Source organism: Alligator sinensis, unplaced genomic scaffold (genome assembly GCF_000455745.1).
Source record: "Alligator sinensis unplaced genomic scaffold, ASM45574v1 scaffold796_1, whole genome shotgun sequence".
In the NCBI taxonomy this organism is placed as follows: Eukaryota; Metazoa; Chordata; order Crocodylia; family Alligatoridae; genus Alligator; species Alligator sinensis.
The window spans coordinates 2,182,202-2,194,279 of record NW_005842141.1 but is presented as its reverse complement, the minus strand read 5'-3'; positions in this window follow the sequence as shown (position 1 = coordinate 2,194,279).

The window sequence follows — 12,078 nt, the reverse complement described above, 5'->3', positions numbered from 1 at the left end:
GGAAGGATGAGTAGTTTGGGCCAGGAACGCATACCCCATGGCACAGGTAGCCACTGTTTGGTGTGCAGCAGGAACTTGGAGAAGGGGCAGGGAACAGACTGGGAAGGAAGGAGAAAGGCAGATTGGGGAAGGAAAGGATACCTGAGCAGCACTTGGAGGAAGAGGGGCTTAACTTGTAGCACTGTTGGCCTTGTGGAAGGCCTACCAAAAAGGGTGGCCACCACTGCTTAGTGCTCGTCTACACCTGGAATTTATCTAGTTCACATAAGCTCGGGTATGGACCTTCTTGCTCTGTACTAATAATGCCTTTGTGTGACTTTGTTTAAGGGCATTAAGTGCAAAATAAAAGTGTCTACCTGTTGTGTGGACAAAATATTATTAACAAAACTAGAAATTGATTTTTTCCTTTGAACAACAAACCTATTTAAGCATATAATAAAACTATGCCAAGGCCCAAATATATTTAAGATGATGAAATTATTTCAATTAAAAAATTAAGGAATACACTCTTACTTGCAAAATTTTAAAGAAAGTCAGATTAGTGAATTAGTGGAATTAGTGGAAGTTACCAGCCAAACTCCTGAAATCAAAATGCATTGAAGTACTAAACCACATTTTGACAGGAGTAGCCTCTCCTGTAAGTGCAGAGGTTTTTTTTTTTTTTCCATTTCATTTTCTTTTCAGTTTGTTTAATTAGTTCTGTTGAATAATCAGCTTATCCAGAATTGAGAAACTGTCCCGGAATTAAAAGAGCAGGTTAACAAGATTTAAGAGGATGAGCTCTAACAGTTCTAAATCTTACCATGATAGTTTGCAAGATTCCCACAGGAAATGAAGGCAGCTATTTAAATTGTACAAATGGCAAAAGCTATTTCCCATAGCCTGTTAATTTCTATGCAGAAAACACTGTTTACAATTAATTAAGCCTGATGCCTCATTAGCTCTTTAATTTGGGCACTGACAGAAGTGACAATTTTTGCCCAATCTGGCCACAGGAAGTGGTCTATAGCTGTGACCAAACACAAGTGCCTGGCTTCAGTCCACTTCAAAAAATGGCCAGTTAGGTGAAAATCTGAACCCTCCTTGCATGAGGGTCAAGATGAAGATGTTTCAAAACAGTGTCTTCTGTAACTTGTATCTGCCTGCTTACCAGGGTCCAAACTGTTTTCAGTTTGGGAGAGGGGAAAGGGAGTGGAGGGAGTTTGATATGGGGTTTTTTCAGCCCCCACTGGAGGATGGGGTAGGTGTATTGGAGCCCCACTGAGATGGTGGGGCTTCAGTTCAGTGTTTCTCAACCTGTGGGTCAAAGCCCAAAAGTAGGTTGTAAGAATATATGAAAGGGCCACAAACAAACTTTAAAAATAGATCAACAATCTTTAAAAAATGGATTCTCCTTTAAAGGAGGAAAATGTGGGAAACTGTGGCTTTTCCCTTACAGGCTGCAGCTAGATTCCCCTCCCCCCATGGAACCAACAGTGAACTTCTGTTTGGTCTGGGGGATTCTGAGTTACAGCGGGGAGCTGCACTTCTGTGCGCACCCTTTGTGTGTTTCATGTGTACTGTCCTGTTAGCATCTAATTAAGACTAGTTATACTTTAGCTCAGAGGCCTTTTGAGCAAGGTTCCCTCTAAGGTACGCGTGTAGACGGCTGCACACAAGTAAAAGTCTTGCTGCACACCAACTTTTTAAGGCCACACACCCGACAGGGTAGGAGCTGGGCTGCAGCGTAGGACACTTACCAAAGGTAAGCTCCTCCCCGAGGCAAGGTGGAGGTGGGGATGGGGGCAGGGATGAGGACCTGGCATAGGCTTCACCAGCCCCGGGGAACTGGTCCATTCCCCCACATTGCCTCAGGGAGTGAGGAGGCACATGGCATCAGGGCTGGGGAGTAGAGCACTTCCCCAATGCCAGCAGAGCCCACGGAGCAGTTCCGCAGAGCCTGCACCAGCCCCCAGCCCCAGGCTCCATCCCTGCCTTGCCTCACCTTGGAGAGGAGCTGCTGCCTTCCCTGAGTGAGGCTCTGCTGGCTCCAGGGAACCGCTCGGTGGGCTCTGCTGGCCCACTCCCCAGTCCTCATGCCACATGCTTCCTCACTCCCCAAAGTGAAGCGGGGGAAGTAGAGCAGTTCCCCAGAGCCGATGGAGCCTGCACCAGGCCCCAGCCTCCAGGCCACAGCCCCCAGCCCCCACTGCCTGCCCCAGTTGAAGAGTGAGGAGCTTACCTTCAAAAAGTGTCCCACGCCACACCGAAAGGGGGAGGTGAGACTGAAGCAGCGTGCTCACGGACCGCTACTCCTTAGAGGGAACATTGCTTTTGAGAAGCAATTAAAACAGCAAGTGGCACTTTGTCTGGCTGTTTAGCCCCTCTTTGTGTGGTAGACTAAGCAAACTATAGTTATTTCTCAGTTTACTTCACAGACTGGGAAGGTGGGGTATAGGAGGTTGAGTCCAGTTGCTGTTGAAAGTCTGAGTACCCTTCTTTCACTTCAGTTTAACTTTTATTCTTCCTTTTTTTTAGTTTGGAAGGAAATGAATTGTTGACTCAGAATATATGCTTTAGAAGTTATCTTAGGCCTTAATTGAAGTATTGTAGAATTAAATCCTAAATGAAGGATTTTTTTGCCCCACAGTATTTAGTTAATCGTGCTTTAACAAAAAAATGAAATGACCAGTTTTAAATGGTCAGAAAAACATGTTTATGCAATTTGGAGATGAAACACCTATATAAGTTTTAATTCACACTTAGTTCAGTACAAGTATGTGTGTATGTGTGTGTCTATGCACACATATGTGGACATCCTTAATGAACAGCCAGTTTCAATGTATGTATTTATTGACTTGAATCAAAATACAGTAGTTGTGAGCTAAGAATGAAACCTGCCTAAAAAGCCCTGGGTTGTTTTTGTTTTGTTTTGTTTTGTTTTTGTTTAGTTTAGTTTTAGTTTAGTTTACTTTAGTTTACTTTAGTTTTTAAATCAATACCAGCAATCCATTGCAAAGGACATTTTATAGATTGGCTGTGTGTCTACAATGTGGGAAGCAAATACTCAGTCTGATTAGTTGAAAAAACAAGACCTGCCCACCTGTTCCTATGCTGTATGCTTCAACCTTGGAAATAAGGCCATGAATATGGCCTGTGGAAGCCCAAAATAGCTGCTCATGAGCATGCCAGAAATCCAGGCCTTGAGGGCAATGCCAGGGTGCCCCAGGCCATCCTTACTTCCTCCTTCCCATGGCTAATGGAGTAGAAGTGGGTGGGCAGGTGAGTAGGTGAGGATTACTTTTTCAGCAGTGTTGCTGAGCTCCCTCATGCTAGGGTGGTAGACCTGTCGTTAGAGTCCTCACAAATTTCCATTTCTTACTTGTCTAAGAAGAACATTTTTGTCTTTCAAGTAATAAGCAATACAGCTTCATTTCAAAAATCTAGGAAAAAAATTAATATTGTTGTTTGCTTCACACAAGCTCAAAGTGTGCTACACACTTCACAGAAATACAATAAGCCCCAGTGCTAAAAAGCCTCAGAGTGACAATTTTTTCTAAGCTTTGTATTCAGCATGTAAAGCATAAAAACCATAATGTCACAATGTATCATTATCTACAACAAACTGAATAATTTAAAACAATTAATGAAGATAAACAGCAATAATTACAGCTTGGGTAAGACTACTTAACTATATATATTCTATATCTACTTATAAGCCAACTAAATACATGTTGAGCAAATGGAAAGAGCTGGAGCATATGTATTCAGTACTGCAGTTTCCTTTGAAAACTGGACTAAAAAAATAGAACCATAAAAATAAAAATTAAAGGGCAGAAGAGATTCTAGGTTAAAAATAGTTTATTGAAGCACCTTTTCAAAGAGTTGTTTAAACTGATCACTTATAATGCATCCTTTCAAATTCACATGAATAGTTATAGTAATAAATGCCCTAGGTTTTTTTCTCTACTGTCCTGTTTTCAGACCAACTGCTATTTGAAAGGCGTTATTTTATATAGCTGGACTAATATTATTCTGTAAATTGCTGCACTTCTGAAGCTGTGATGTGAATCTGTCTGAACAAGTGCCACTTTAGCACCAGAAGAAAATAAATCTTTCATATTAGAATTCTTTTTCCTCTGAAAGAAGACCAAAAATAGGAAAAGTTAACAAAGATTGCTGCCAATGGGTTCACTTTTTTGTTTCCCTAATAGGCACTTGAACCTTTTTTGCTTCTTAGACTCTTCTTTCTGTGGCCCCATATCTTGTGCCATGGGTTCTCTTCAGTCTGAGATATTGTCCACGCTCTGGATAGGCCCACTGAGCTGTGTACCAACAGATCATGCCATTCATGAACTAATCAAAAACTGCTTATACTAAAATCTCTCTCCGCTTCTGCATTCTTCTAATGATTTGTCATCCTCCACCCATCAAAACTGCTCTATAGGCTTTCACATTTCCTGCAAGACAGCATTTGTTTCTGGCTGAATCATAGCTCCCCTTAGGTCATCTAGTGGTGTCTTTCTCTTTTTTCCTCTTTCTGCAAGGTCCTTTTCTCACAGATTATCCTGCCTGTTCTAGATCTCATTATAACACTATCAACCCCAGTTGGGGCACCCACAATCATGATGTTTATAAGACATTTTCTTACAAATCACAACATTTGGTGGGGAGGGGTGGTTCTCTTTGTCTTTTGCTTCTGGCTACTTCTGGGGGGTTTTTTCTTTGTGGGCCATGGGACAAAAAACTCACTGTTCTAATGAAAGCTGTAATTCACCTGTGATCACAAGAATCCTGGAGGTGAGGCTTTCAGAAAAATGTCAAATATCAAGACTTCTGACAAAATCACAAGAGTGAGTGATATGGTGTGGTCAAGTCTCCTTTATATATATAAACTTTAGCACTCAACATCATCTGCACTCCCATCTCAGAGGAACTCACCATTTACTGAAGCAACAGCAACTTAAAAGAAAGGTCATGTCTGGTGCCCTGGTCTTGGGCACCACCTGAGCTGGTACACACCTGTGTAGCTTGTGGTGCCCAACTACATGCAGGGAGGTGCTACTTTTTAAAGGGCCCTTAGCAGCTGACATGGAATGCAAGCTATGGATACACTTTTGTTTTGAAAAGGGTAGACCAGATTTGGATAGTGTAGACAATCAATGTGTCTGTTCCTTTATTTCTGCAGCAGTGTTAAAAATGGCCCATTGTCATGCATGTCTTCTACATTCTTTCAGCTTAAGGAAAACCATATCCATCTGAATAGTTTTCTAACTCTTGCTGAGGAAGTCCTGTTGGAATCTCAGTGTGGTTTCAGACCATTGCCTGGGGTAATTGACATGATCTTTGTTGCCCATCAGGTCCAAGCAAAGTGTTGGGAACAGCACCAGGACCTATATATGGCCTTCACTGATCTCACTAAAGCTTTTGACTCAATCAGTTGTGAAGCCTTATGAAAAGTACTGGCCAGATTTGAATGCCCTGAAAAATACATCAAGACCCCAAGGTTTCTCCATGACCAGATGACTGAGACCATTCTTCGTAACAGATTGGAAATGGATCTATTTGTCATCTGAACTTGGGTCAAGGAAGGATGCATCATTGCCCCAATTCTGTTATCCATTTGTTGACAATCATTCGGGTTCTCATGATTAATCACCTCCCTTCTGGAATCAACAATGAATACCAAATGGATGAAGGGCTCTTCAATCTGAGACATTTTCACTCAAAGACCATTGTATTCAAAACAAGCATCTTTGACCTTCAATACACTGATGACTGTGCCATGCTTGTGTACACTGAGAAAAACCTCCAGACTACACTGGATCTCTTTGCAGAAGCCTACCAAACTTTGGACTTGTCTCTCTCTCGACATCAAGAAGACAGAAGTGTTCTATCAGCCTTCCCCAGACCATGAATGTGACCAGCCGCCCCCACCCCACAAATTACTATTGAGGGAAAGACTCTCGAGGTAGTCAAACACTTCCATTACCTCAGTAGCCACCTCTCTTGGAAAGCAAACTTGTTGAGTAGATCGAGCCCAAAACCAATTTATTGGTGTTAATGCATATCGGGTGTGCTTAGAAAAGAATGAGAGAAGCCCTGTCTCCTGATCCATATTTCTTACCTTAAGAAATCATGTTCTAACATACAAGCCTAGGAAAGCTAGTTATTGTGCCTTGTAGAAAGTTGTTATATACCACCCCTCTCTGCCTCAGTTTACCCATCCATCACGGGAAGCAGCTTACTTGCTCAGTGTTTTTGTGTATTGGACATCCAAGATTGGTGACTACTAGCTGAAACCAGTTCCCAGTAGATGCAAGTCAGACTAAATAAGCATTATTTAAAACAAAGTGGGTCCATGTGCTAGTTTGCATCAGTTTAACTAAATCCATTTGGTTAAACCAGTGTAACTTTCTCATGTGGACAAAGCCTCAGCTGAGGGGCAGAGAACCACAAGAGCCCCAAGATTATGATCTTCTCCAGTCTGTGCTTACTAGTCTGAAATTCATGGAACCAAGTGGGAAGCTTGACAACCTGTTGCTTATACTAAACCTGTTCTGTGCTTTATTGCAGGGTTTCAGGGTCTAGGGTTGTCAGTGTGATATTTTTCAAGAGCACTACATTCTAATATTATAAAAGCCTAAGTCTGTCTGCCTGTCTGTCTGTAACGCTTTATTTGTGCTGTGATTGGCTGACAAACAGCCAATCAGAGTGCAAACAAGCATTCGAACATGAGCTGGTGGGTAGGGGGGGTGAGGCTCCCCACCCTGCTCCCTGCAGGTAGCAACGATGAAGCAAGGGTTGAGGGGTGGCAAAGCTGCCAGAGCTGGCTGCACCCCCCCTTACTCTTTGCAGGTGACAATGGCGGTGGCGCGTGGGGGGAACAGGGTCGGGACACCATGGGGAGGTGAGGCCACTGGCTCTGGCCTTAGCCCGCCTGTCCCCCCTTCCATCGTTACCGCCTACAGGGCCGAGGTGGTGGCAGTGGGGGGAGGAGTGGGCCTGACATGAATTGAGGGAATAGCAGGCATGCTGTGGCCATGGCAGTGACAGGAGGGGAGAAGTGGGCCCGGGCCTGATGTGGGTTAGGAGGAGGACCAAGCCCAAGCTGGGGAAGAAGCCGGCCTGCCATGGCAGTGGGGTGGGGAGCAGCTCCATCCCTGCATGCTTCCCCCCCGCCATTCCTGATGGGCAGCTGGCTAGTATACATTAAAAACCTGCATAAATTTTTTAAATGGCCTTGAAACAACAACAATTCTTTGCGTTTCTCAGTTTTGTAAGCCCAGTGCTAAATAGGGACCACATTTCTTCCATATTGGTTATTTGTCCATGTAGGATACAATACACTGTATTGACTACACTGTAGTCTGCTAGTATTGCATCAGTCAAAGTGTTCTAATTGTAGCTTTACAAGTGGATGACTCCAATGTCAGGGGAGCACCCATCACTTAAAAATACTCATAAATCTGGATAAACAGAGAATGACGGCTATCAACAAAGATTTTCTCATAAAGGAGTGGTGGAACTTAACTTAAATATGTCAAGTTGGGGTTGGGCCTAAGAAATTCTGAAGTGTGCCTCTGCTAAGATTCATCTGATGCCACCAAGAATCAACTGCCTTATGACATCAAAATTTCCACCCTGTGTGGCCTAAAGAATTCCCTACCAAGAGATATTTGGAAGTAGTGGAAAAAAGTTAAGGAAACTAGAACCTCCCCCACCCCCAAACAATTCTAGAGACTGTGCCAAGTTGTTTTACATAGCATGCCCAAATATGAGTAGGTAGGTATCTGGCCACCAGGTTGGGGAAACAAAGGCAGCTAGATGTATATTGGCCATGTTGCTCCCTTGTTGGCTATGGACACTGCCATTCCTTAACCAGGATAGCCTGACAAGCTTCTTTTACTTGAGACAAGGCCTGGCAATTGGAATATTATGGAACCTATGGGGCTTGCAAGAGTGTGAATAGGATCATTGGGCCTATTAGAATTTGTTTTGAAGTTAAATGCCTTTAGACCTCACTTCTTAAATTTAAGGAAGCATTTCAGGATCAGGGCCATGATGTGGGTTGTTAATTTTCTCTCCCAATGTAGCAAAAATCCTTGTAGGGACCCTTCCTTCTCACACCCCTGTGCTGTCCAAGTAACAGCTGAAAATCGTTCATAAACAAGCTGATGTATGTGTGAATGTCAAGGAGTGTTGGTTATAAATGATATCTGGCAGCATAGAACACTGGTATGGCTCTATGGTCGTTCACTATGCATTATGATGAAATCATACAAAAGACATAAATATTACTGCTTTCAGAAAGGGTGTGAGGGTTTATTATTTAGAGGTAATGAGGTGAAATGATTATCTTCTAATTGGTTCCATAATTATTAGTCAGGCAATCAGGAAGGTCTGCACTATATGCAGACTGTGCACACCACAAGTTGTGCACTAACCTGGAATTTTACTTTACTAATGTAACCTGTTGAAACATCTGTTTGAATGCTTTATAATTTCCTGTAGCATCCTTTTAGATTTTAAATATTTAGAATGAGGTTCCATTAGCATTTGTTGTCTGGTGATTCTTTGACTCCTAGCTATGAAATGCTTTGGTGGAATAAAATTTTCTAAGCTAGATATGAATCATGGGCATTTGTAACATGAAGGGAATTTCAGGCTTCAGGGCCAGATTTGCAAGAGGGCTTAGCATGTGGCTACAACCACGTAGGCATCTAAATAAAGGAAGATATCTTCAGAAGTTAATATTGGCCATGTTGGCACCTAAATACAAAACATTTAAAGAGCTTTGCACCAGCAGTTCTCAGTGTTCAGGGTGGGTTCTCTTGGTTCTTGCTGCTGCCAACTAAATGGAGACAACCTGGCCAGTGTAAAGATAACTACAGTGCTACAGTGAGCTCTTCTCAGTCTTCTGACAAAGATAGCATTTTGGAAAATCTGGTCTTAACAGCATATGAGGCAGTCATAGGCAGATCTAGGTTTTTGAAGAGAGTGGTGTAGATAGGAGGCACATCATCACCTATAACTCAACACACATTTTTTCCAGTTAAAGTGAAACTACGTGCTTTACTAATATGCTAGGGGACTAGCACTATATTATTCCATTTAAGATCAAAGTAAAAACAAATGTAACTGCTGGAATGTATACTAATTTGATAGATTATATCATTGGCAGCCATCAGTCTTGAGAGACCATGGAGGTTGCACCCTTGGTGGATTACCAGGTACTACCACAACTTCCTGAGTGGCCAAGGAGTCTGATGTGCAACAAGCAGACCCTCCAGAAAGTTACACTTACAAACTCAGTTGAGCTTGTGCTGGCATGCAGAGTCTTGCCTGCCTCTTACACCTCTTCTCTATCTCATCATTGACCCTCTCCACCTCAAAGTGACGTAGGCCCTGCTTCACGGGGACTTTCCACTTCCAGTGGTCTAAAGCAATTGATGCCCAGTATTGGCCAGTGATGCGCAGCTCACAAAGGATTTTCTTGTAGACATCAACAAGCTGGAGTTTTGGCCATCCAAGTTGACATTTGTCAGTGACCAGCTCACCGTAGAGTATATCTTTGAGGATTTGGCCATTGTTCACATGATTCACATGTCCTAACCAACAGAAGTGTCCCTGTCTCAGGAGCATGAACATACTGGGTGTCTTGGCCTGTTCCAGAACAGCAAAGTTGGAAATTTTGTCATGCCATGTTATGTCCAGGATATGGTGGAGACATCAAAGCTGGAAACTGTTCAGTTTTCTTTCTTCCTTGGCTTAAGGACTCCACATTTTGCTGCTGTACAATGGAGAGCCAAGTACACACGCGCTGTAGACAGACCTCTTTTTTGATAGAATGAGCACTCTGTTTTTCCAAACTCTCTTTTAAAGGTTAGCCATGGCATTGCTTGCCTTTCCAATGCAAGTGTTAATTTCATTTTAGCTTCCAAGCCAAGATTTTGCAAGATGAAAGTGAGTTTTTCAACCACTTCCAGGCTTTCATCATTTATTTTAATTTTCATCATTTATTTTAATTTTCAAGTTGTTGATCCACAACTACTGGTTTCTTTAGGCTAATGGTCAGACTGAAATCATCACAAGCATGAGAAAAGTGATCTGTGAGACTTTGCAATCCTGCTTCTAAATGACTAACAATTGCTGCATTGTCGGCAAAAAGCATTTCATGGACAAAAACTTCTCGGGTTTTTGTTTTCACTTTGAGACGATTGAGGTCAAAGAGTTTTCTATTGGATCTGGTCCAAAGGTATACTCCTTCTGAATAGCCACTGAATGCATATTTGAGTAGGACAGCAAAGAAAAGAAAATCCCAAAAAGCATCAGAGCTAGGACACAGACCTGTTTGACACCACTCTTGATTTCAAATTCTTCTGAACATGGCCCATCAAACTACACCATTCTATGCATACCAGCACGGAAGGACTTGATGATGCTCAGGAGGTTAGGAAGGCAGCTAGTCTTCTCAGGATTCAGAAAAAAACATCTCTGCTGACAAGATCAAAAGCTTCGGTGAGATCAACAGATGCTATATACGCAGATTTCTTTTGTTCACAGCACTTCTCTTGTAGCTGTTTCAAGGAGAATATCGTACCCATCATGGATTTACCAGAGCTGAAGCCACATTGAGACTCAAGGTAGACTCTGTCCACAAGGGTCTCTGCAGCCTTAGCAGAATGACTTTGGTGACCAGCTTCCCAATGATAGGAAGGATATATCGCGATAGTTACTGCTATTGCTCATATCACCTTTGTTTTGTCTATAGTGACTATGCTTGCATCCTTCATGTCTTGAGGAACTTCACTAATTGATAGATTATATATAAAGCTTTAAAAAACACAACTAGGCAAAATATAGCCAAACTAGTCAAAAGATGTATTGTGTCATCAGTTCTACAGTCATTATAGTTAAAGGTACAGTTCTTATTCAGATTCATAAAACAAAATCTAGCCTTCTTGTATCTTGACAGTGCCTCCAGTGCTCCACGGACAGTCATTTATACACCAAAGTTAATATAACCACCTTTGAGTTGAGGTTTTTAGCTTCAGCTAAAAACAGCCTGCAGAGCTGTGAAACAGAAGAGGGGGAGCCACATTAAAGTGAATTAATGTGGTAGGCAGACCGATTTAAGACTAAAGTCAGGCCCAAGTCAGTCAACATACACAGTGTCAATGCGCCTTAGCACGTCTACATGTGCATTAAGGTGCTTTAGCTATTTGTGCCTACATTTGATACCTGCTTTTGCCTCTTCAGTGTCTCCTCATAGGGTGTGTCTTTACGGGCTGATATAAGGCACACCAGCCATTTTTAAGGTGCATGAAGGACATGGGTCTACACGAGTACACCATGTACCCCAAAAATGGCAGTTTTAGGCTATCTGTGCCTAAATTTGATACCAGCACTGTCCACATACACAGTGTCAATGCGCCTTAGCACATCTACATGTGTGTTAAGGTGCTTTAGCTAATCATGCCTAAATTTGATACCTGCTTTTGCAGGTATCAAATTTAGGCACAAATAGCCTAAAACTGCCATTTTTGAGTCGCAGTAAGGGTGCAGACGTGTAGACCCACATCCTTCATGCACCTTAAAAATGGCTGATGCGCCTTAAATCAGCACCTATAGACACACCTTAGGAGGAGAACCTGAAGAGGCCTATTCTGTTTAGGAAAAAGATGCTTGAGGGGGTGCCAGGAGAAGGGTTTACAAATACTAAGAGGTTAGGAGAAAGTTGATAGGGATTTATTTTTTATTCTCTCTCACAAGACGAGGAGGCACAAAAGGAAACGAGAAAGTTTCAAACTAAGGCGAGGCAGCTGTTTGTCACGCAGCGGGTCCTTAACGTGTGGAGCTGGTTGTGGGGGGTAGATTCAAAAGGACACATTCCTGGGAGGAAAGGGGCGCCAGGGGCTCCTGAGCACCGGCGCTGGCGATGCAGCCTTTGAATCCGTACTTCCTAGACTGGAGGCTGCAAGTGAGAGAGGAACCAAGCGGGGGGAAAAAAGCCCTTGCCAGGGCTCTCCCCCCTGTGCTGCCGGGCGGGTGCGGGGTGCGATGCGCACGGGGCAGGGCGGCCCGTGCGCGCTCTCC